Source organism: Triturus cristatus, chromosome 6 (assembly GCF_964204655.1).
Source record: "Triturus cristatus chromosome 6, aTriCri1.1, whole genome shotgun sequence".
Lineage (NCBI taxonomy): Eukaryota > Metazoa > Chordata > Amphibia > Caudata > Salamandridae > Triturus > Triturus cristatus.
In genome coordinates, this window is record NC_140589.1 from 1,804,385,302 (window position 1) to 1,804,409,819 (window position 24,518).

General features: G+C 43.6%; 1 long non-coding RNA gene across 1 annotated transcript in view; it reads left to right on the top strand.

Annotated features, from left to right (window-relative positions):
- Positions 1-24,518, top strand: part of LOC146822044 (uncharacterized) — a 176,093-nt gene that overhangs the window by 63,904 nt on the left and 87,671 nt on the right. The window contains exon 2 of the long non-coding RNA XR_014963223.1: positions 21,847-21,966. This is a non-coding gene — a long non-coding RNA (uncharacterized LOC146822044). The remainder of the gene's footprint in view (positions 1-21,846; positions 21,967-24,518) is intronic.

A 24,518-nucleotide genomic window follows, 5' to 3' on the forward strand; every position in this document is an offset into this window, starting at 1 on the left:
CACCACAGGGGAGCCATAAGGGGTCAGTTGACATGGACACTGGCAGGAAGGCTTTTAGTTTTAGGCAGAAAAATGACAACTTTCTAAAAGTGCCATTTCCAAAATAGTAAATTAAACTCCAACTTGACCATTAAGTTGGATTTTAAATTACTATTAAAATGTCTTTGTAACAATTCTCTAGCTGCTCTCAAACTGAATTTAGCACTCATTAAACGTAATAGTGTAAACCAGTGTTAGTGCATGGGGGAGCCAACCTTGCCACAGTGAAAAACGTCTATGGGGCGGGGGGGGTTTCTCTGCCAGGACTTGTAAAACCTTAAATATACACGTCCTATTTGTGAGCATTCAGATCCTACCTTAGGGGGTCTTATAAGTATTAAAATGGAAGGTGTGGGCCTGGTAAAAATTGTATTTTTCCTGGCTGAAATGGCAATATAAACTGTGCACCAAGGCTGCAGGGGTAGACATGGAGACCTGTTTATAGTGCTACTTTAGTGGGTGGCACAATGAGTGCTGCAGGCCCACAAATAGTATTTAATTCAAAGGCCTTCGGTACATGTAGTACAATATACTAGGGATATACAAGTAAACTAAATGTACCAATCAGATGTATACCAATTTTAACATTTTTGAAAGGGAGGATACACACTTCACCACTGGTTAGCAGGGGAAAAGATGAGCTACAAATCCGGGGTGATCCTGCAGAAAGTGCAAATTTCCCACCGGTGCAAAATCACCTGTTGTTCAACATGGGCAGGAGTGGGAAACGCTTTAAAGAGCACACGTCCCATTACAAAGCAAAAACACTTTTTATCTGCATAACCACATTTAGGTAAAAAATAATCAGCTTACAGGCAGTGTCAAAAGAGTGTGGAAGTACAAATGCACCTTCATTATATGAATGGACACTTCACTATCCATGAACTGCAGAGTAAGCACTGTTCATCCAGTTTGACTAACAGAGCTAATATCCAGAAGCTAACTGTTAGACTAAAATTCACCTCTTGCCTTATGCAAAATGTCAAAATGTGAATGACACTTTTTAAAGTAATGCTTGAAGGGAGCTGACCCAAACCAACCAATGGCTGCACTGGGCTAACCCACAGCCCCTCTCAACATATGTTTTCGCTGTTGGTGAAATGACCTCTGGCAGACTGTTCAAATTGTCTATAGCTAGACCTAACAAAAGTGTGTCTGCACCTGAACTGTGCATATCACACAAAACACATACGTTGCAGTCTATAATAGGTGTCGGGCAAAAGGTAAAATAAACACAGCCTAGATTGTGCATGGACTTGTATCCTATAACAACCAAACACATTCAGAAATGTTAATAATGCTACTGGTTTATCCCCCATCCTAAATCTGCATTCTGACAGCTGTGGTACATATCTTCCAAAATGTATACCACCTTGTCCCCATATTTCTAAGGTGTACATGGCTTCCAAAGATGTCAAGTGCTGTGATTTCACACTAGTTGACAAATAATTGAATTGTCCACTGGTGTGATAGTATCTGACCTCAAGTGCCTTCCACTGGTTTCATTGACAGACATGAGGAAAAAGGAGCAAAGTGATGTGGAAGAAACCAACAAGATCAGAGGAAATGAGTTTGCACTAAAAAAACTGTGTGAAACATTAGCAAAGAAGAGGTTGTGCACAATATACATCGGCTGTATTTGTATTTAACACATGTATTTTGCAGAATCAGCAGATGTCCAAAGCATGAATGGCCATGAATAGATATCTATACATAAACTATTGCTGACTTATCTATAGTATTTTTTTTAATATGCATATTAATTTTAACCTCCATGCTAGCATGGGAAAACATGAAACAGCTCAGGAGGAGATAATCAAAGGTGGCAGAAAGTCATGTAAAATGTGTGTACGTTATGGTAGGGAAGTACTGTGGAAGCCGCGGTAGGGTCAAAGGACACCAGGTATCATTCTATATTTAGAATAGTACATTTGGGGAGATGGAGACAGTATCAGGACTCTATGTAGCTACTTATGTTTCAAGGAAGGTAATACTGAAGGGGGCTGGCACAGCACCACATACAGTTATATTTAAAGAGTGATAGGCTGTGATACTAAGGGGGGAGGGCTTGGTGTTAGGGTACAGCACAACTATTTTTATATGTTGAACAGAAATTGGGATGCACTCAATTACAACAATAACACACAAAATGAAAAAATTGTATCAACACAAATATTTTCTTTTTGAGAAATGTATAAAGTCATTCTCCAAATTCTTCCTTTGATTAATATTCTTTACACGTTCTTCCACAGTACGCATAATAAATATCTATGCACTTTCTTACAAAGTATATGCAATAGATTTATTGGGGAAATCTTTTAAAGTTATTTTCCAAATTCTTGTTTTAAATATTTTTATACACTACACTAATCAATCAACGCATTTTATATCTAATGACTTGGGGCTTCTTCAGGGCAGACAGTCAAAACATATTCGAAATATTTGGCCGATTACGATGGCGGGTGGACTTGAGTCCGCCCGTCATCGTAGTGGCTATTGGGACCGTCCGCTAGTCATGTGGCGGTCCCGCACTCCAAATTACGATGCGACCGCTACCATGGCGGTCGCATCTTGCACATTAATATTGCGGCGGGTGCCGCTGGCTGCAGCAACTGCCCCATTGCCAAAAATGCATGTCATGCGTTTCACTGCACTACGTGGCAGGCACCATGCGGTGCCTGGAACTTAGAGCAGTGAAATGTAGGGGGAGCACCATGGGTACCCCCCCCCCCAGTGCACCAACACCTCCCCCAACACAAGGGGGGCCCGCAATGGGCCCCCGAAACCAATCCCCACCAGCATTTTCATGGCGGTTTCGCCGCTATGAAATGGCTGGCTACAGGCAGCATTGTAATTTGTCGGACGGTGCGTGCTAGGCAAACCACCTTTTTGAGCAGCGTGACCGCTCCCCCAGGCAATCTGAATGATTGCCTGTGGTGGAACCGTGGCGGGCGGTCTTTGTGCCCGCCACGGTTGCGGTCTGATCCCCCCACCATCATAATTCAGCAGGCGGAGAATCGTCGTTCCATGGCGGAGGGCTCGCCACCGCACGGCTGGCAGTGGCGGGCCTTCCGCCATCATAATCCGCCCCTATATCTTTCAAGTTTATGAAATACCAGCACTATTTAGTTGGTCTTAGGTTGAAATGATATTTAATAGGTTATTTATACTCATCCAATGTAAATAACATATAGCAGTCAGTTATTATATAAAGATCACGAGGTAATCACCAATTCCTCATGGGCATGCTCTGTGCAATTAATGAATTGTGCAATTTAGTGAAATATGGGGGATATTATACCGTGGCCAATATGATTAAGGTTAGATCGGTCTTGGGTATCTTCATTTGCACATCTTTAAGAATTAAAGGTTTACAATATTCTGTGATTATAATTACCTAAACAAGTGAAAAATTGTAATTATATTTGGTACCAATCAATATGTTGTGAACTATTCTCACAGAAGTAAAATTATATTCTCAAAGTATGGAACTCAAACACGTGTAGATCATGGTAAAACGGCAGGGCCAGAACAGCACTCTGACGTAGTTATAGTTGAAGATCATACTGAGAGTGAGCTTTTTGAAAAGGAGTATGAAAATTACTTGATTGAAGTTGCCTGGAACTTCACTTTCTTTTTAAGAGCTGGTTAATGAAATGAGTTATAACTGTAGTCTCTGTCTAAGAAACTCAAGGGTTAGTTCCATAAACATTACTGTGAGCAAGAAGAAAAGGAGGTTTGTTATGGGTGCTAATCATGTCAGATGAAAAAGGAAGATTATTTGTCAATAGTACTTATTTTTCAGTTTGCTCAATTTCCTTAACTCGTTCTTACAGATACCTGTTTTGCATTAATCAATTACTCATACCAGATTCTGGATGCATTCAATGTATGAAATTATACCCACTCAAGATGGTGTTAGCCTAAATTTGGATTCTATCATTTGTGCCGATCCAAATAGTTAGAAATTATGTTTACTGAAATATCTTTAGAATGAGACATTCAAAGGAGGAGAAATTGTTATGGTAAGAGCTTATTTATTTTACTAACCCTGTATTGAGAGTAAAAAAAAGATGGTTTTCAACATCTTCCACACATTGGTTAGGTGAGAAGATATTTCTACAAAGCAACATGGCCTAACGGGCTAGGCGGTCGATGAAAAATCTGGGGAACCAGGTTCGAGTCTGGGCAATGACCCTCAACATCCTGAGATTCTGGGCAAATCACTTAATCTCCCCGTGCCTAAGAAAAATTAATGTGTCCTTGTGTAACGTAAAGCGCTCTGATACCTGATACCTTCGGGTCAAGTTCACGCTATATAAAACTCCGAAAAAAACCAAAGCATTGTGAAGGCTTATGTCTTACTGTTGAATATTTATCAAACATAAACTTCACACAATAATTATTTGTGTTAATTAGGAATTGAATTGGTAAAAAATACATGGTGGTTCGCAAAATAAGGTAAAGGTACACAATGTCACTATGTTATGTAGATTAGTATGGTGCAGCTGAAAACCCGAGAGGGTATGCAGGCATTGGAGCATGCGTGTAGGTGTGGGACTAAGGTGTTGGGTGTCCAGCCTAGCAGAAATTAGTCAAAGAGACAGGTCTTCAGCTTCTTGCGGAATGCAAGAAGTGAGGAGGAGGCCCTGATGTGTTTGGGGGATTGTTCCAGGTCTTGGGTGTGATGTAGGAGAATGCACGACCTCCTGTTCTGCTCTTGCGGATGCAGGGGTGCGAGTGAGAGTGTGGCTGAGTGCTGGTGTCTGGTGGGGATTGTCTGACATAATTTCGAAAGTCAGAAAATCGACCTACAAATATATCGCAACAAAAATATCGATGTCAAGAATATCGACATCCTATCTACAACATGGTAAGTACAAAAATATCGATAATTAAATATCGATGTCAAAAATATCGTTATTAAAAAATATCGGGTTTTTTTGTACTTTAAAAATATAAGTAAAATAAACCAAATAATACTTATAAATAAAATGAACATAATTAAATATATTTTATAATATTTAAAATGTATAATTAATATATATAATGTTATAAAACTTTAATTAAACATATACATATAATATATAATATATATACTTACTTAATAATTAGTTTTAATAATAATTTCTATAACGTATAAATTATTAAATGTTTTTTAAAAATTACAAATACATCTATACACATAAAACAATCCCATTAATAAATATTAAATAATTACATATAAGAAATAATAATCAATATTTTTAATTTAAATATTTTTTATTATTAATGATATATTACAATAGCTAAAATAATACAAAGCATATTAAATATCAGACACAATAAAACTACTAGTCCAACTCCAACAAAAACAACAGTAAGGAAAATGTCGGATAGCGTAGGGGTAAAAATAACTACTCCAACTCCAGAGAGTGCAACAGTAGGAAAACGTTGGATAGCGTAGGGGTAAAAATTACTATTCCAAATCCAATGAGTGCAACAGTATGGAAAGCGTTGGATAGCATAGGGGTAAAAATTACTATTCCAACTCCCGAGAGTGCAATAGTAGGGAAAGTGTTGGATAGCGTAAGGGTAAAAATTACTATTCCCACTCCACAGAGTGCAATAGTAGGGAAAGTGTTGGATAGCGTAAGGGTAAAAATTACTATTCCCACTCCAGAGAGTGCAACAGTAGGGAAAGCGTTGGATAGCGTAGGGGTAAAAATTTCTATTCCAAATCCAGAGAGTGCAATAGTAGGGAAAGTGTTGGATAGCGTAAGGGTAAAAACTTACTATTCCCACTCCAGAGAGTGCAACAGTAGGGAAAGTGTTGGATAGCGTAGAGAAAAAAATTACTATTCCAACTCCAGAGAATGCAACAGTAGGGAAACCACTGGATAGCATAGGGGTAAAAATTACTATTCCCACTCCAGTGAGTCCAACAGTAGGGAAAGCGTTGGATAGCGTAAGGGTAAAAATTACTATTCCCACTTCAGTGAGTGCAACAGTAGGGAAAACAATGGATAGCTTAGTAGTAAAAATTACTATTCCCACTCCAATGAGTGCAACAGTAGGGAAAACATTGCATAGCGTAGGGGTAAAAATTACTCTTCCCACTCCAGAGAGTGCAACAGTAGTGAAAACGCTGGATAGCGTAGGGGTACAAATTACTATTCCCACTCCAGTAAGTGAAACAGTAGGGAAAGCGCTGGATAGCGGAGGGGTAAAAATTACTATTCCAACTCCAGAGAGTGCAACAGTAGGGAAAGCGCTGGATAGCGTAGGGGTAAAAATTACTATTCCCACTCCAAAGAGTGCAACAGTAGGGAAAGTGTTGGATAGCGTCGGGGTAAAAATTACTATTCCAACTCCAGAGAGTGCAACAGTAGGGAAAGCGCTGGATAGCGTAGGGGTAAAAATTACTATTCCCAATCCAATTAGTAAAACAGTTGGGAAAGCACTGGATAGCATATGGATTCTATGAACATAATAACCAATTAAATAATTTGTTATGAAAAAATTGCATGTTAATAATGTTTTTACAAAATAATTATTACTAAATACCAATAATTTAAACTAAATATTTAAATAAATAACTTTAAATTACATCCCACACTATTCCCCCTTTAACACACAACACACTACACATACAAAATACACAATACATTTAAATATCAGTTTATCTATTATTTACAATTAATATAGTTATTAATTTACTAATTAATACATATTAACTACCAAATTACAACTATTCACCAATTAATTATTAATTAACAATACATTAATTAGCAATAACAACAAATACAATTAAATATTAAATTATTTATATTTACTATATTTAACTAACTCATAACAGTTAATTACCAATTAATAATTAATTAATTAACAATTCATTATTAATAAATACACATAAATAAAAATTATCATTATGTATTTTTATTTTATTACATCCCACCCTATTCCCCTATAAACCCACAACCCACTACACATAAAAATTCACATAATTAATTTAATTATCAATTAATCACCTAATAAAATTAAATCACCAATTAATTAGTAATTAACAATTAATTAATTAACAATTACAATAAATAAATATTAATAATAAACTAATTATAACTTATATAATTAACCAATTAATAAAAATAATTTATAATCAATAATTAATTAACAATTAATTAATCAATTAATATAAATAATTTACAATTAATAATTAATTAGCAATTAATTAATCATAAATACCAATTAAACAAGGGAGGATACCCTGGGGCTGCGGAGGGAGCCCATGGCGGACCGCTGGGAGCAGTTGCTTGCTGAGTTTCGGCGCTTGGAAGGGGAAGGTTCCACGGGCTGTATAGGGGAGGCCAGGCAGGATGGCAGTGGCGCGCGCGGCGGCGCAGTGTAGGCAGTCTCACTGATAGTGTAGCATAGCCCCCACTATCACTGGCCCACAGATGGGGCGTCTGTGAAGACTTGGGGATAATCGCACCCATGGGAGCTGGGAGGGGCGATCCGGGGGTTCGGGGGGGGGGATCGGGGTAGGAAGGGGGAAGGAGCACAACATGCGAATCACTGTTCACGCTGCCTCTGTTATGGGTTCCTCTTTTTGTATTGCATGTAACTTTTCTGTCTTTATTGATGCCTCAGTTGTGTAGGCGAGATTAGTTTCCCTGTGCGGCTCAATGGCTGGTGGGCGGTGGCGATGGCCCCTCCTCAAGAGACGACACAGGAACTGCTAAGGGTAAAGTGACCGGCTCTCGGGCGGGTGGTGGTTGGCGCGCAACCAGACACCAGGTTGTCTCCTCTTGACTGCCGGTACGATCTGCCAACCTGTATAAGTTTATGTCTCACTGTGTGTAAAACATGCTGCCGTACAATGTACTTCTACACCAAACTGTAAAACCAATAAAAACAGATTTGCAAAAAAAAAAAATACCAATTAAACAATACATATTAATTCATTAATTATAATTAAATTACTTCCCACCCTATTCCCCTATAAACCCACAACCCGCTCTGATACTAAAACGCTAAATTAAATTTAAAATAATTATTAATCTCTAAACATTTATTTTTAAATGTATTAAAATACATTACAATAATCTTTAACATACAAATAAAATACATATTAAAATACATAACACTAAATAAATATCGATATTATTGACATCAAAATTTTTGCTTACGATATTACTTACATCTATATTAATTACTTCGATATTATTTACTTCGATATTACTTACCTTGGGGTCGATATTCTGTCCATCGATATTCTTGACTTCGATATTCTTTCCCTACGATATTAAAAACTCGATACACTTGTAGGTCGAAATTAAAAAGTCGATATTTTGGCTAACCACCGTCTGGTGGGTTGGTGAAAGTGCTGGCAGTTGTTCAGGTATGCTGGTCCAATATTGTGCAGCGTTTTTTATATGTGCGTTAGGAGTTTGGATTGGCTGCGTTTGTGGATGGGGAACCAGTGGAGCTCTCTAAGGTGTGGTGAGATGTGAGTGCGTTGTGGGAGGTCAAGGATGAGTCTCCCTGCGGTTACTGTATGGATTGGATGTGGTGTAGGAGGTGGTTGGAGATCCTGACATAAACTGCTTTGTCGTAGTTGAATCTGCTAGCGATGTGGGCTTGCATGATGGTGCATCTGGTGTTCAGGTTGAGCAATTTGAATATCTTGTGGAGCATGAGAGGAATGTGGAAGCAGGATGAGGGGACCACATTGACTTGCACTGTCATATTGAGCTTGTCATCCGGGCTGATTCCAATGGTTTCTGGCCTGTTCAGTCGGAGTGGGTGTTGGTCCAAGCTCTGAAGGCACCCTGTGGAGTCTCATGGAGAGTTCTTGTTCCTGAAGATTAGCACTTCTGTCTTGTTGGAGTTGTGTTTCACGCAGTTAGATCTTATCCATTCTGCTACGTTGATCATGCAGTTGGAGAAGTTGGTACTGGTGGTGGTGGACTTGTCTGTCAGAGAGAGGATAAGTTGAGTGTCATTGATGTAGGATATGATGGTGATGATGATGCCTCTGATGATGTTGGCAAGCAGCAATATGTCGTTGTTGAACAGGGTTTGGCTGAGTGACGATCCATGAGGGACTCTGTAGAGCAGCTCCTTGGATTCCAATGTGTACGATGGTAGTCTGACTTGCTGTGTTCTTCATGTGAGGAAGGATCCTATCCAGTTGAGGGCTAGTCCTTGGATGCCTATGTCATGCAGTCTTCTGACAAGGATGTGGCGGGAGATTGTATTTTGAAGACTACGGAGTGGTTGAGTAGGATAAGGGCTGCAGTTTCTCCTTGGTTCAGTATAGTGCGGATGTCGCCTGTGGCCGCTATTAATGCTGTGCGTGTGATGTGGATGCTCCGAAATCTTGATTGGGGCGGTCCAGTAGGTTGTGGTGGTCGAGGTGGCTGGTGAGTTGTCTGTTGATGGCCTTCTCCATCACTCTGGCTGGGTAAGGGAGCAGAGAGATGGGACAGAAGCTGCTTAGCTCACTGGGGTTGGCCAATGTTTTTTTGAGGAGGGCTTTGACTGCTGTATGTTTACAGTCTTCTGGGAAGATGGCAGATTGATCCAGTTGTTGAAGAGTGTACCGTTTTCATAGTCGCTTCTTTGTTGAGAGTTTTCCATTCAGCCAGGTGCTTGTCTCTGTATCACATAAACTCCCCTTCCCTGTCTAACTGAACTGCTACAGCACAGCAACAGCAGTGCAAGCTTGCCTCCCTCACTGGACAGATAGAGCAGCTTGGCAGCAACGGTTCACATGCTCTCCTTCACTAAGCAAGTACAGCACAGCAACAGCAGTGCAAGCTTGCCTCCCTCACTGGACAGATAGAGCAGCTTGGCAGCAACGGTGCACGTGCTCTCCTTCACTAAGCAAGTACAGCACAGCAGCAGCAGTGCACGCTTGCCTCCCTCACTGGACAGATACAGCAGCTTGGCAGCAACGGTTCACATGCTCTCCTTCACTAAGCAAGTACAGCACAGCAGCAGCAGTGCAAGCTTGCCTTCCTCACTGGACAGATAGAGCAGCTTGGCAGCAACGGTGCACGTGCTCTCCTTCACTAAGCAAGTACAGCACAGCAGCAGCAGTGCACGCTTGCCTCCCTCACTGGACAGATACAGCAGCTTGGCAGCAACGGTTCACTTGCTCTCCTTCACTAAGCAAGTACAGCACAGCAGCAGCAGTGCAAGCTTGCCTCCCTCACTGGACAGATAGAGCAGCTTGGCAGCAACGGTTCACATGCTCTCCTTCACTAAGCAAGTACAGCACAGCAGCAGCAGTGCACGCTTGCCTCCCTCACTGGACAGATAGAGCAGCTTGGCAGCAACGGTGCACGTGCTCTCCTTCACTAAGCAATTACAACACGGCAGCAGCAGTGCAAGCTTTCCCCCATGCTGGACAGATACTGCAGCTTGGCCGCAGAGATGCATGTGTCCCTCCTTCACTAAACAGGTACATCACAGCAACAGCAGCGTAAGCTTCCCTCCATCGCTGGACAGATACTGCAGCTTGGCCTCAGCGGGGCACGTGTCCCTCCTTCACTAAAGAGGTACAGCAGTGCACGCTTCCCTCCCTCGCTGGACAGATACAGCAGCTTGGCCGCACATGCCCCTCCTTTACTAAACAGGTACAGCACAGCAGCAGCAGTTCCTTCTCTCACAGAAACAGCTGCAGTGCAGTCTTTCCTTCCTTGCAGAAGAGATGCAGCACATCAGTAGTGGTGCAAGCGTCTGTCACTCACAGAGCATCTACAGTTAAGGAATCAGTAATATGTAGTTTCTGAATAAATCTCTGGAGCAGGTGCGTAATTCTCAGAGGGGAGTGTATAGTTATATATTTTTGCTTCACAATTCTTTATTAGAAGATTAAAACAAATCAGTGTATAGGGGAAGGAGGGATAGGGAACACAGGGTACCATATGTGAAACAGTAATACTCTTCTGAAAAGCACAGTGCATGATGAATCAAAGTGCTAGGTCCATAGCTTGTGGTGTTCCCACGAGACAGGAGCCCTGAAAGGACAAGAAAGGGCAATATCAAGGAAAAAATGCGGGTCCATATCTGTACACAGAATGGTGGGAGTGTATAGTTAGACGAGTGAGTGAATTAGTAGGTGCGGTCACAACTCTCACTCAGGAGTCCATCTCTGCGGGCACACATGCTGTCACTCTCGTTCATGTGTGCTGCTTTCACTCACAATGCTGTCAGTGATGTATCATGAAAGTCCTGCTGTGGTCACTCTGAGTCCTGATGTCACTGCTGCAACCCGGTACACCCTACACATCCCATCCACATGCATTTTAGTCAATGAAAACTAGATCAAAGAGGAATTTCTTGTATACATATACAGAGACCTTCCCTAGCAGTGGCGTGAAAGGGACAGTATGGAGAGGCTAGGGCCAGTAGGAACTTTAATGACCAGGGGCCAGATGTACAACCATTCCATATTGCGAGCCGCAAAATGGAATGAACAACGGTGTTTCAGACACTGTTTGTGATTCCTAATGGGGTCACTAAAGACCTACCTCATTAATATTAATAAGGTAGGCCGCAATTTGCGACTTTCACATATCACAGGGATGGTGGCCTGCTGGGGACAGCAGACAACCATGTCTTTGCTTGCTTTTTTAAATAAAGCGATACCAAAGGGGATGAGGGACGGACCGTTTGAGCAAATCAAACACTCACCCCCAGTCAACTGATCTGGGTTTAATCCGTCATCATTCTTTAGCTCCCTCCACCAAACCCAGGTCAGTTGACTGGGGGTGAGTGTTTGATTTGCTCAAACGCTTCGTCCATCATCCCCTTTGGTATTGCTTTTTTAAATAAAGCAGCTTGTTTTTTCCAAATGCAGCCCGTTTTCCTTGAAGGAAAACGGGATGCGTTTAAAAAAAAAAATGAAATGTTTTCTTTTCAATGTTTAAGAGTAGGCAGTGGTCCGTGGGACCACTGTCTGCTCTTAAAAAATATTTTTGCATACATTCACGAAGCAGAAGGGGTCTCCTGTGGACCCCCTTCTGTTTGCGACTGGCTTAACACCTACTTGAAGTAGGGGGTAACTGCGATTGTTTTGCGACCTCATTTGCGGTCGCCAAACAATTGTACAGACCAGTGCAACTCACTCTTAGGAAGGGACGCCCTTGGCATTCCCCTTCCTAATAGCAACTAGCAAACTCTATTTTGTGAGTCTGTAATAGGTTGCCGACTCACAAAATAGGGTTTGTGCATACCACAATACATACGCAGATTTCCCATTTGCAACTGCTAAAAAGGGTCGTACATCTGGCCCCAGATGTTTCAGAGGTCAAAAACATAAAAAGCGCCTCTCTATACACCGATTATGTTCTCTGCCTTCCCTGCCCCCTCTGCTCTCTAGATTCCCCCTCTATCTATAACGTCCCTTCTTTCTCTCACTATTCTCTGTCTGACTATCAAGACAATTCCTTCTTTCTATCGCCATTCTCTGTCTATTCTCTCAGTCCTTGCCTCTTTTTCTCGTTCACTCTCTTCCTCTCCTGCTCTTGTGTTCACCACTTCAGCCTTAGTTTACCTATCTCTTCTCATCTTCCTCTTGCTACACATTCATTTCTCTATTAACCTCTTCTCTCACTCTGACCTCACTCACACTTCATTAACACCTCCCTCTCACACTCTTCTCTTTCAGCCTACACTTAGACACATTAATGTCATGCTGTTCTAATTTTTTCCGCTCTCTAGTCTATTTCATACCCACCTTCTTTTAGTTCCATCTCCTACTGTCTCCCTTCCACTGCCTATGTAGAGTGCACAGAAGTTTGCCTGATTAGATGAAGGCGCATTTTTCTGTGCCAGTTGGTCAAGCAGCAATGCCACATTTGCAGTTTGTACTGGCAATATGATAACTTGTGATGGCGACGCCCTAGGCATCAACCTAGTTTTGCCTACCAACGGTATTGCTCCAGCCATGTCCTCAATTCTATGTCACGCATAGTCTTAACTTTGTCACACCTCTTCTCTTGATCTCTTCTCTGTTATTCACTTTCATTCCTCTTAAATGTATACTACCCACACCTTCCCCTTTCCTATCCCCTTCCCTAGCTTTGTCCTAAAAAACCTCTCTCAGTGTATCTCATGCTCTTCATGTGCATGCCTCAACTCTCTTCATAATGACACCCTGTTCTTTCTCTCATACTTTCACGTTCATCAAGCTCACCTCACATGCACACAATCTGCTTCCTTCTAAACATAACACCGTGTTTCTCAGCTTCCTTTCACCTCTTATAGTCTCAACTTCTTATCACACCTTTATCTGTAAGATTTTTATTTCTGTACCACACACTCCTCTTACCAACCCACTCTCTTGCACATGTTTGCATCCTAGGGCCTGATTTAGACCCCATCGGACGGGTTACTCCATCACAACGGTGGTGCCGAAATACAAATCCCTTAGGACAAAAATAGGTTTATATTTCGGCGGATGGGATATTCATCACCGTTGTGAGGGAGTAACCCGTCTCCTGAGGTCTAAATCAAGCCCTTAATCTCTCAAGGAAAAACTCTCATCATATGCACAGAGTTTCCCCTTTCGCAAGTTCTCCTTTAACTGTCAAACCCCTCTTACTTCAACTTCTCACATAACTTATGCTCCTTTTACAATCTTCCTTCTCTTTCACACCCCTCTTGTTCTCTGATCCTCTCTCCCTTTTGTACCGCACAATACACACACCACCACCACCATTACCACCATTACCACCATTGTTACCAGCACCACCATTTAGTTGTCAAAAAGAATCACCGTACAGGGTTGGGGCAATTTTCAAACAGTTGCAATTTTTGTTGAGTCTTTGGCAGAGGTGTTTTAAAGCATGAGAAAAGTGGGGAATTGCCCAGGGCCCCCACACTCCAATGGCCCCTAGTTAAAATGAATGGGGCATTCGAAATTCCTGCCATAATCATGTTGCTCTTAAAAACTGCTTTTTTTCTAATTTGACTGCTGAGCATATCTAATAGAAACATAGGAGCAGATTTATTAGACTGTACGCTGGCACAAAGTAATGCAAAGCAGCTCAAACTCTTGCCAGGGTATTTACTTTTCAAAGCAAAACACATTTTGCGCTGGAAAGGGGCCTTTACCCAGCGCAAATAGCACTTTGCTCTGCTTTGCATCACTTTGCATCAAGGTGGCGTCACATGAGTGTAACTTTGGCAGATTAGCTCGCCGCTGCTACTTTGACCACGGAGTTGTTTGGACATTCTTGGGCCACTAATCCTGCAATATCGGACTCTGCCTGTCCCCTGGGAGCCTGTGCTGAGTGGTCTTCTTGCCGGCGGGACTGCGAGGACCAGCCTGCTTAGCGACGACATCACCGCTGCAGCTGGGGCCTCTTCCCGCCCGCTCCTCCCATCGCCATTATTTAAGACTCGCGGCCCCCGCTTCGCGGGAGCCGCTCGCCACTGCTACTTTGACCACGGAGTTGTTTGGACATTCTTGGGCCACTAATCCTGCAATATCGGACTCTGCCTGTCCCCTGGGAGCCTGTGCTGAGTGGTCTTCTTGCCGGCGGGACTGCGAGGACCAGCCTGCTTAGCGACGACATCACCGCTGCAGCTGGGGCCTCTTCCCGCCCGCTCCTCCTCCTCTTCACTTGCTTCCTATTTTAAACGCCCTGAGCACACGCGCTAGCGGGACGCGCGCGGAACGACGTACGGGGCGAAGACCGGGCAAAGAGCGGGCCGTTTGAGGCCGTTCGAGAACGGGCGAGTTAGGGCTTGGGCCCCCATCCCTTGCCTAAAGTCCCTACCTTATCCGGAGCTGTGTGTGTGACCATGACGACCAGAGAAACGAGGAGCAAAAGCGCTTTGGCAACCGGGAGGACAACAGGTACTCTGGATACGTACTTTGCCAAAGCGGGGTCCCTTCTCACTGATGAGATCACTATCCTCGAAAGGAGCATCTCGCAAGAAATCGATTGGGTTAGGAGATCTTCTTTGGGACCCCTTGCTCATGCCATTACTCCTGTACAGACGCCTAATTGTACATCAGTAGTCTCAGGGGGGATAAATGGCATGCCTGTTTTATCAGCCTCACCTGACCCTAACTGCTCTGTTACTCCCACTACTGATTGTGATATCTCTGCCACTGTAGAGCTCAGCATATTACCCCTTCCAACATGTAAGGTTTCCTTACCCCAAACTAATGCTGAAGGAGGTGTCTCTAATATGAATATAAGTATTGACAGGGAGCCCATGCAGCTACTACAGGGAGAGAAGGAGGGAGCTACTTTGAAAAGGAAAAAAAGGGCCTATACGACAGGGGGTAGAAAACCTAAGGCTTCCAAACCTAATTCTAGGGGTGAGGGAAACCAACCGGATCCAGTTAATAAAGGGCTAAATTTGTCTCGTAAAACAAGGGCTTTGTCCCACCAGACTTCGGCAAAAATTCTCCCTAGTCAACATATCTCAGCAGGGGTGGAGGATCTCACTCTGCCAGGTCTTCGCACTCTACTGAGGGAAATGCTTACTCCCCTGGAAGACCGTTTGGCTAACATGGAAATGTGTTTATTGGACTTGCGAAAGGGACTTTTAGATTTAGTAGCAGGCCAAAGAGCAAGTGCGCATGGAGCTCATGGGACTATTGCTGGGACTTCTCACACACTTACTAATCCAGTTACTCTGCCCCCTGCACTCCCAACAGCTATTCCCTTAGAAAACATTATTTCAGTCCCCTTGTCAAAACCTGCTCCTGTATCTCCATCTAGGCAACAACCCCGATAGTAACCGTTAGGAGGTCGAATTTAGCTGCCCCGGCCTTTACATCTGGCCAGGAGAAACCAGCAAATGATGCAATAAACTGCTCATCCCGGCAAGCTAGCCCCCACAACTGGCGAAAAATAGTTAATCTGCCCCCGGAGGCGGCAGTTTATACTGTGGTCTTGAAGGGGGTACCTGTGCTCCGCGGTAATGTGGCGGAACCCTATGACTTACGTAAAAAGGTTATTAGCTGGCTAAACATCCACAGGCCTTTACCACCTAATCTCAGAGGAGAAATCCTTATGGTCAGAAGGGTTCCATGGGTTGGATATACCGATAAGAAAAGCGTGGGGGACTGCATAATTGTAAGTTTTAAGAACCCGAATGTTGTGTCTTACATCTGCAACTGGCTTGGGAGCACAGGAGCTACATCTATTGAATTGGTCCATCTGTCACATTTCTACCCCAACACATGTGACTCGATTATGAGTAGGGATGACGGTTGGACCCGGGTGGGATTTGTTGACGATGGGTCTAGATTTAGGCCCACTCGCAATGTTTTTACCAACTACGGCAACTATACACACCCTAATAGATATAGTTGTCTTGACCAGGTAGATTGACTTTATAAGGGACAGGGGATCGTGAGAGGTGAGACAGATATCACCACCCGAGAATTTGATGCCCTCCGATGGGAGAATTTAACATCCACTAGCTCCCATGGTCAAGTAACTAATTCACTCCCGAGTTTACTGGGTAATAATAATAATAATTTAACATTGATAGTCCCGCCTGCTTCCATCACTGCCCCTATTGTTCCACCTATTTTGGAAATACCATAGCTTTAACATCGGACACTGCACTGGAGAAAACTGGGGGATTAGGATTAGATCCTCCAGTTGAAACCCTAAAGGTTCTTTCTTGGAATGTGGCGGGCATTGCTAATAAATTATACACAAGTGATTGGGACTCCCTAATAGGCAATAGTGATATCTGCCTTTTTCAAGAGACCTGGGCGAGGGAACCGCTGTGCAGAGTAGGATACGCAGTGTTTGAAATTAAAGCAATCTGGACTGGCAAAGGGAGGCCATCTGGTGGTTTGGCGATTTGGGTAGCCAGTCACATTGGGTGTAACGCGGAGAGTGTACCAACGCTCTCGCAGGACATACAGTGTGTCCTACTCAAGTGGCCTAATGTTTTAAATTTAGCAATTATTAATGTGTATTCCCGCCCAGTTAGTGTGGCCATGGAATCCCCCACACTAGACTATCTTTCGTGTTTTTTGGGTCATCTCCCTAATGACTACAAGATAGTGATGGGTGGTGATTTCAATTGCCACTTTGAACCCTTGGAAGGTCTAAAGGAAGGTGCCCTTATGGCTGAAGATGACTTCTGGGGTGTCCCGCCATGTCAATCTCCCCATGTTAAATCTTGGTCCCCTCTCGCTGTACAAATCATGTCCTTAACATTAAATTTTTCCCTAAGGGTCTGTAACGGCCGTACCACCTCTGATATCCCTTCATCTTGCACCTTTAACAGGAAGGACCATGAATCTAGGTTGGATTATATCTTTGTAGATACCGGCCTTTGGTCTAAGGTCCAGGACTTCAGAGTAATAACAAGAACGGACAGTGACCACAACGCACTTCTACTGGATATGGTGCATCCCATATGTGCTGGTGGATCACTCTCCGCCGAGTCTAGTGATGATCTTGGGAATCTGGTTCTCAGCTCCAATAGACGTAGGGTCAAATGGGGGAAATTGGCAAGCTCAGAAGAGACTATAAGTAAAATTTATCAGATAGCACTCCCCAAGCTAAAAGAATTGGAAGTACTAATTACTCAGCCAAGACCCTTGGAATTCAATGAGAAGTTAGCCTCAATTCATGAAGACCTAGTGGGAGCTTTAGGCGAAGTTTTTTACCCAGTGGTACCTCTGCGAAAAAAAAAGACTCGAACCCCAACCTGGTACAATTCATCTTGCAAAAAGATTAAGTCAGAACTAATAAATACAATAAAAACAGGTTCTGATAAGGGCAAGGTTACTGAGCTCAGGCGGAACTATAGGAAAGCTATGGCACTAGCGCGTCGGATTGGAATAGATGGCAGGACCTCACATTAGCATTAGAAGCGAGGGACCCGAGAAAATTCTGGTCCTTGGTAAATACCGGTGCAGGAGAACCAAAAGCTGCGGTGGAGCCAAACATTGCAGCTTGTGTTTGGGAGGCCCACTTTGGCCAATTGTATCAAGAAACATTTGGATTTGCCAATGATGCAGCCTCCACTGTTTTATCTATTCCTGTAGCTGGACTGGAATTTACCCTTGGTGAGGTGGTCAGTGCAATAGAGGGTTTGGCGAGGGGGAAGGCCCCAGGTCTCGATAGATTGCCTGGTGATCTCTTTCGCCTCCATCCAGAGATCTGGGGCCCTTATTTCCTCATCCTCTTTAATTCCATAGCGGGAGGAATGGAGATCCCCTGTACTTGGCTGGGGGCAGAGATAGTGCCTATTTTTAAAAAGGGCTCTCCTCTTCTCCCGGCCAACTACAGGCCGATTAGCCTCATAGATGTTCCCCAAAAAATCTATTCTCGCCTCCTCCTGAACCACCTTTCAGATTGGATGGAGGAAAATAAAATCCTTAGCCCCCTTCAGGCTGGCTTCAGGAAAAACACGTCCACCATGGACCAGATCTTCCGTCTCGTTCTCCTCTACTGGAAAACCGTGAGTATCGAGAGGGGGAGGCTGTACATGGTGTTCGTGGACCTGAGGTCAGCCTTTGACCTGGTTCCCCGTAAGAAATTATGGGAGGTCCTAAAGGAGCTGGGCGTTCCGATCCATCTATTAAATGCCATAACTAGGCTCCACGAGAACAACTTTGCTCAGGTCAGGTGTGGGAGGGAAAGAGCATTGTCATCAAAATTCCCAGTCCTTAGAGGGGTAAGACAGGGTTGCGTTTTGGCGCCAACCCTGTTTTGCCTCTATGTCAATAATGTCATATTCCATCTTGACACCATTGGGGACAATGATGCTCCATCCTTGGCAGGCAGGAGGGTACCAGCCATTATGTTTGCGGACGATACCCTCCTGCTTTCAAAATCCCCGATGGGGATCCAACGGATTTTAGATGGATTTGGTCTTTTCTGTAGTCAATATGGTCTAGAGATCAACACAGAGAAGACCAAGTTCATGATATTCAATCCATCATCCAAAACTAGACCCAAGCCATCTTTGAGTTCAGTAAGATTGGAGAGGGTAAAAACTTTCCAGTACTTGGGGGTAACTCTCCATGAGAATTTATCATGGGAACCCCAAATAGCAAGAAGTCGGCTAAAGCTGTCCCAATTGTCTGGGGGAATTTTGAAGGTTGTAAACACTTCCACTTATAAACCCATTAGTCCGGCAGTGGAAGTGTATAAAACCCAAGCTAAAGCGGCCGCATCTTATGGTGGAGAACTATGGGGGTATAAAGCGGGGGTAGAAATTGTTAATGTAGAAAATAATTTTCTTAGGCGTCTTCTTGCCCTTCCTCGTGGTACACCCCTTTTCCCCCTAAGATTAGATATGGGTTTACCCTCTATAAGAGATGACCTGGAATTAATGCCTTTAAGATTTTGGCACAGGCTTTGGTCCACTGGTGAGCTTGTACATTACAGGCAAGAGCTCACTCATGTAATGAATTTGAACCAGTGTGACAAAATCCCGTGGTTGGCCTTTATAAAGAAAGAACTCTATCGGTTGGGACTCCCTGAATTATGGGAGTTCCCTGAACAAGGCTGTCATAGGGTTTCACGAAAAAGTCTTGTGGGGATACATAAGGAGAAAAGTCTTGCTTCCTTGGTCTCTGCATCCAACAAAGGTATTCTGACTGATCGATTTTTGGCTTCCAAGGATTCATATCAGTTTGAAGGGTTTATGGACATTATCTTCCCCATTATATCAAGAAAATTGTTCATTCAATGGAGGTTAGGGACCTTGCCCATCAAAACCTTTACCTACAAATGGACAAAGAGGGATGATAAAATTTGTCCAGGGTGCTGCATCCATGATGAGGAGGAAATTCACCTTCTGTTCTTTTGCCCAGCCTAGAATAGACCAAGGAAATACTGGTTAGCTCCACTTTGCAGAAATTTGGGTATAAGGAGCCACCTGCACTCGTATAGAATATTGAAAACGAGTACCGCTCCCCACATAGTCTTTGCAATTGCCAAATTTTTAACGGCTATGTGGCGGATAAGGACCAAATTATTAAAAGATTGATTATTGTTGTAATGAACTGCAACTGTCCCTCGTGATTAGAAATGCCATGTATACTGATTTTATGGGTTTTAGTAATGATTTTAATATGTAGTGGATGTTTTATGTTGATATTGTACCATTGTATCTTTTATGGCCAAATCGACCGAAATAAAGAAATAAAAACTGAAACTGATTAGCTCAAGCACCCATAGGTTCTGATGCAAAGCCCAATCTACCACGATAGCCAGACTAAGCTTTGTGTACATAATAATGCCTGCGTGGAGCAGGCGTTCACATGAAGAGCTGTTTTCATTTTGCCAAACATTCTACACACTGCATGTGTGCTGCACTGTACTGGAAATATACACTGTGTGGAATGTTTAAGAGTTGTCTAGGTTTAGAATTCTGTACAGGAATGGTAGGTTTCAGAGTGAATCCTGCGCAGGACAGCATGCACTCACCTCTGCTCCATGGTGTAAAGGGTGCGCATGGTGCTACGCAGCCTTTTTGTGCGCCAGTGCGGGGGTGGTAAGCAGCAGCAGGCCATTGGCGCTGCTTACTCCGCCTGGTACAAAGCAGGCAGCAACTCTGGTTGCTGTGCTATGTGTACTAAGAAATAACAAATCTGCCTCTTAGAGGGACTGCCTGGTTTCCAGTCTTTACCCTCACACACTCAAGCAGTAGGTGTCAGTTAAATCTAAAATAATCTTCCTGTGTCTGCTCTTCTAAGTTACCTCAACCCTTCTACATAAACCCTCTCTCTAAACCTCTTTCTCTATCTCTACTTCTGTATGTACCTTCATCTTCTTGCTCCATGTCAGCTTTCTATACCTCACCACTCTCAATATGCCAACTATACCTCACTCGACCTAATCTCCAACTACCTCTCTCTCCTTACCTTGCCCCTCTCAATGTCACTCTGTGCCTACATCTTTACCTATATCTGTCGCTCTCAACACCATGTTTCTACCTACACGTCACCCCACTTCTGCACCTCACTGCTCTTTTTTCATTTGACCTCCCTGTAGCTCTCCTCTAACTACTTCACTTTTCACACAACCTCGGGCATATTTACAAACTTCTAACGCCACCGGAGCGTCATTTTTTCTGAGGCTCTGATGGCGCTGCTCTCTTCCCCATGTTTACAAGGTGGCGTTAAGCTGGAGCTAGGCTGCATTTTTAGTGCCAGCGCTAGGGGAAATGCAGGGGTGCGCCATATTTTTGTAAATGTGGTGCATCCCTGCATTTAAGAAATAGCGGAGCACGGCGTTACCAATTTTGGAGTAACACCGCGCTCCGACATTTTATTGTAAATATCCCCCCTCAAGTCTATCTTCATCTCACCTCTGTCACTTTTTTCCTGTCCCTTGCCACTCTCTACCTGTCGGCCCTTTCTCTCTCTCACCACTCCCCTCACCTTTCTGTCTCATTTTTCTGCACATCATATCGTGTTCACAACATCACCTCTTTTCCCAGTCACTCCCTCTCACTTCCTAACCTCTCAATTTACCTCACCATTAGTTCGCTACCTCACCTCTCCACCTCCCCTTTCTCTCATTCGATGTGTGTTCCCTTTCCCTCACTTCTCTAAATATCTTACTAATTTTCGGCTACCTCTAATTCTCTACATCTACCCCTTTCTCTCTAACACCATCTTCTTTATTTCTATCACACACAAGCTCATATCTCTGTCTGGACACCCTCCGCTTTAGCTCATCCTCTCAATCTCAACTATCCCATTCAACCTCTTTCTTCATAGATCTCTCTGCCTCACCATCTCTTTCTCTGATAATTCTCTACCTCTGTAAAAAGCTCACATCACGTTCTTATTTCACTTATGTCTTTCAGCTTCCTGTCATGACTCCTGTGTTCCTGATTACATCTTTTGAGGGCTGTCCTCTGGTTTGTTACCTTTTTAGTCCTGAGGAAGACCCAGTTGGATGCATAGTCATTAGCACCTGATCTTAGGTTCGAAACATTGACAACATTGTTTTGTGTCCTACGTCAGCTATCCTATGATAAAAAACAAAGATATAAGAATTCCCTTGGACATTTGACAGTATATGTTTTCATTATCTCAGGCGTTGTGTGTGAACACTGGGAAAATGTCATTTTCACTATGTATATGTTTGTGTGATTTATTGTATGCATTTTATGTGTAATGGGCAGCTGATCATTTACAAACAAAAGTGTAACAATGTTAGATATATGACAATGAAAATATCAAATTAGAAAATGATCTTTGTGTTGTGGTTTCTCTTTCTGCTTTGATTTATCTTTCAAAGAAGGTTGATATTCTCCTTTGAAGGGATCATTTCTTGACCGTTCGAAACTAATGTTGAATGGGCAGTATTGATGAAGAATTTTGTCATCCGTCAGAACTCTTTGTAGTTTGTATCTGTATACCCAGGTTCTGAGGGACACAGGGCAACCCCATCATATTTAATGGCCCCAATCAATTAAGCACCCCCCAGAACCCCACCCAGACAGTTTGAAGACCTCTGTGTTAGAAGTAGAGATAACGAAATGCACCAACAGAGCATGGAATCATCCGCGAGCGGGAAAACTCACGTGGAGCAATAGTGGCCAACCAATGAGAAGAGGCGGCTGTTACTTCACACACCACACTGCAAATACATCAAAGTCGACTTGCCAAACATAAATTCCATCTAAACTAGACCTGGCAAGTTAATCTATTGCAACCAGACTTTCACAGGCAACTTATTGCTTTACACCAATTGCACTCAGAGGAATGACCGCACTGCTTTCGCGTGTGTACATCACACGTCATGGCTGCAAACAAGATGCTGACCCAATCACAACAGCCCTCACTTGGTAAACAGGCAAACCAGAAGCGCTGTGAAGATGCTGAATGCATGAAAAACAGCACCTGCAAAGAAAGAAGTCCAAACACACTAGCCAGTCAGCCACCAATGACACCAGCAGTGAAGGCAGGAATCCAAACACCCGAATCACCCATAGAAACACCCGTACCTACAAAGGCAGGAATGCAAAACAAATGAGGGACAAGTGATGGCTCCTAGTCAGGCAGCAGGCCAAAGCACACACCATAGATGACAGAACCTGCAAAGAAAGAAGCCCAAACACACTAGCCAGTCAGCCACCAATGACACCAAGAGTGAAGGCAGGAATCCAAACACCCGAATCACCCATAGAAACACCCGTACCTACAAAGGCAGGAATGCAAAACAAATGAGGGACAAGTGATGGCTCCTAGTCAGGCAGCAGGCCAAAGCACACACCATAGATGACAGAACCTGCAAAGAAAGAAGCCCAAACACACTAGCCAGTCAGCCACCAATGACACCAAGAGTGAAGGCAGGAATCCAAACACCCGAATCACCCATAGAAACACCCGTACCTACAAAGGCAGGAATGCAAAACAAATGAGGGACAAGTGATGGCTCCTAGTCAGGCAGCAGGCCAAAGCACACACCATAGATGACAGAACCTGCAAAGAAAGAAGCCCAAACACACTAGCCAGTCAGCCACCAATGACACCAAGAGTGAAGGCAGGAATCCAAACACCCGAATCACCCATAGAAACACCCGTACCTACAAAGGCAGGAATGCAAAACAAATGAGGGACAAGTGATGGCTCCTAGTCAGGCAGCAGGCCAAAGCACACACCATAGATGACAGAACCTGCAAAGAAAGAAGCCCAAACACACTAGCCAGTCAGCCACCAATGACACCAAGAGTGAAGGCAGGAATCCAAACACCCGAATCACCCATAGAAACACCCGTACCTACAAAGGCAGGAATGCAAAACAAATGAGGGACAAGTGATGGCTCCTAGTCAGGCAGCAGGCCAAAGCACACACCATAGATGACAGCACCTGCAAAGAAAGAAGCCCAAACACACTAGCCAGTCAGCCACCAATGACACCAAGAGTGAAGGCAGGAATCCAAACACCCGAATCACCCATAGAAACACCCGTACCTACAAAGGCAGGAATGCAAAACAAATGAGGGACAAGTGATGGCTCCTAGTCAGGCAGCAGGCCAAAGCACACACCATAGATGACAGAACCTGCAAAGAAAGAAGCCCAAACACACTAGCCAGTCAGCCACCAATGACACCAAGAGTGAAGGCAGGAATCCAAACACCCGAATCACCCATAGAAACACCCGTACCTACAAAGGCAGGAATGCAAAACAAATGAGGGACAAGTGATGGCTCCTAGTCAGGCAGCAGGCCAAAGCACACACCATAGATGACAGCACCTGCAAAGAAAGAAGCCCAAACACACTAGCCAGTCAGCCACCAATGACACCAACAGTGAAGGCAGGAATCCAAACACCCGAATCACCCATAGAAACACCCGTACCTACAAAGGCAGGAATGCAAAACAAACGAGGGGCAAGGGATGGCGCCTATTCAGGCAGCAGTCCAAAGCACGCACCAGAGATGACAGCACCTGCAAAGAAAGAAGCCCAAACACACTAGCCAGTCAGCCACCAATGACCCCAAGAGTGAAGGCAGGAATCCAAACACC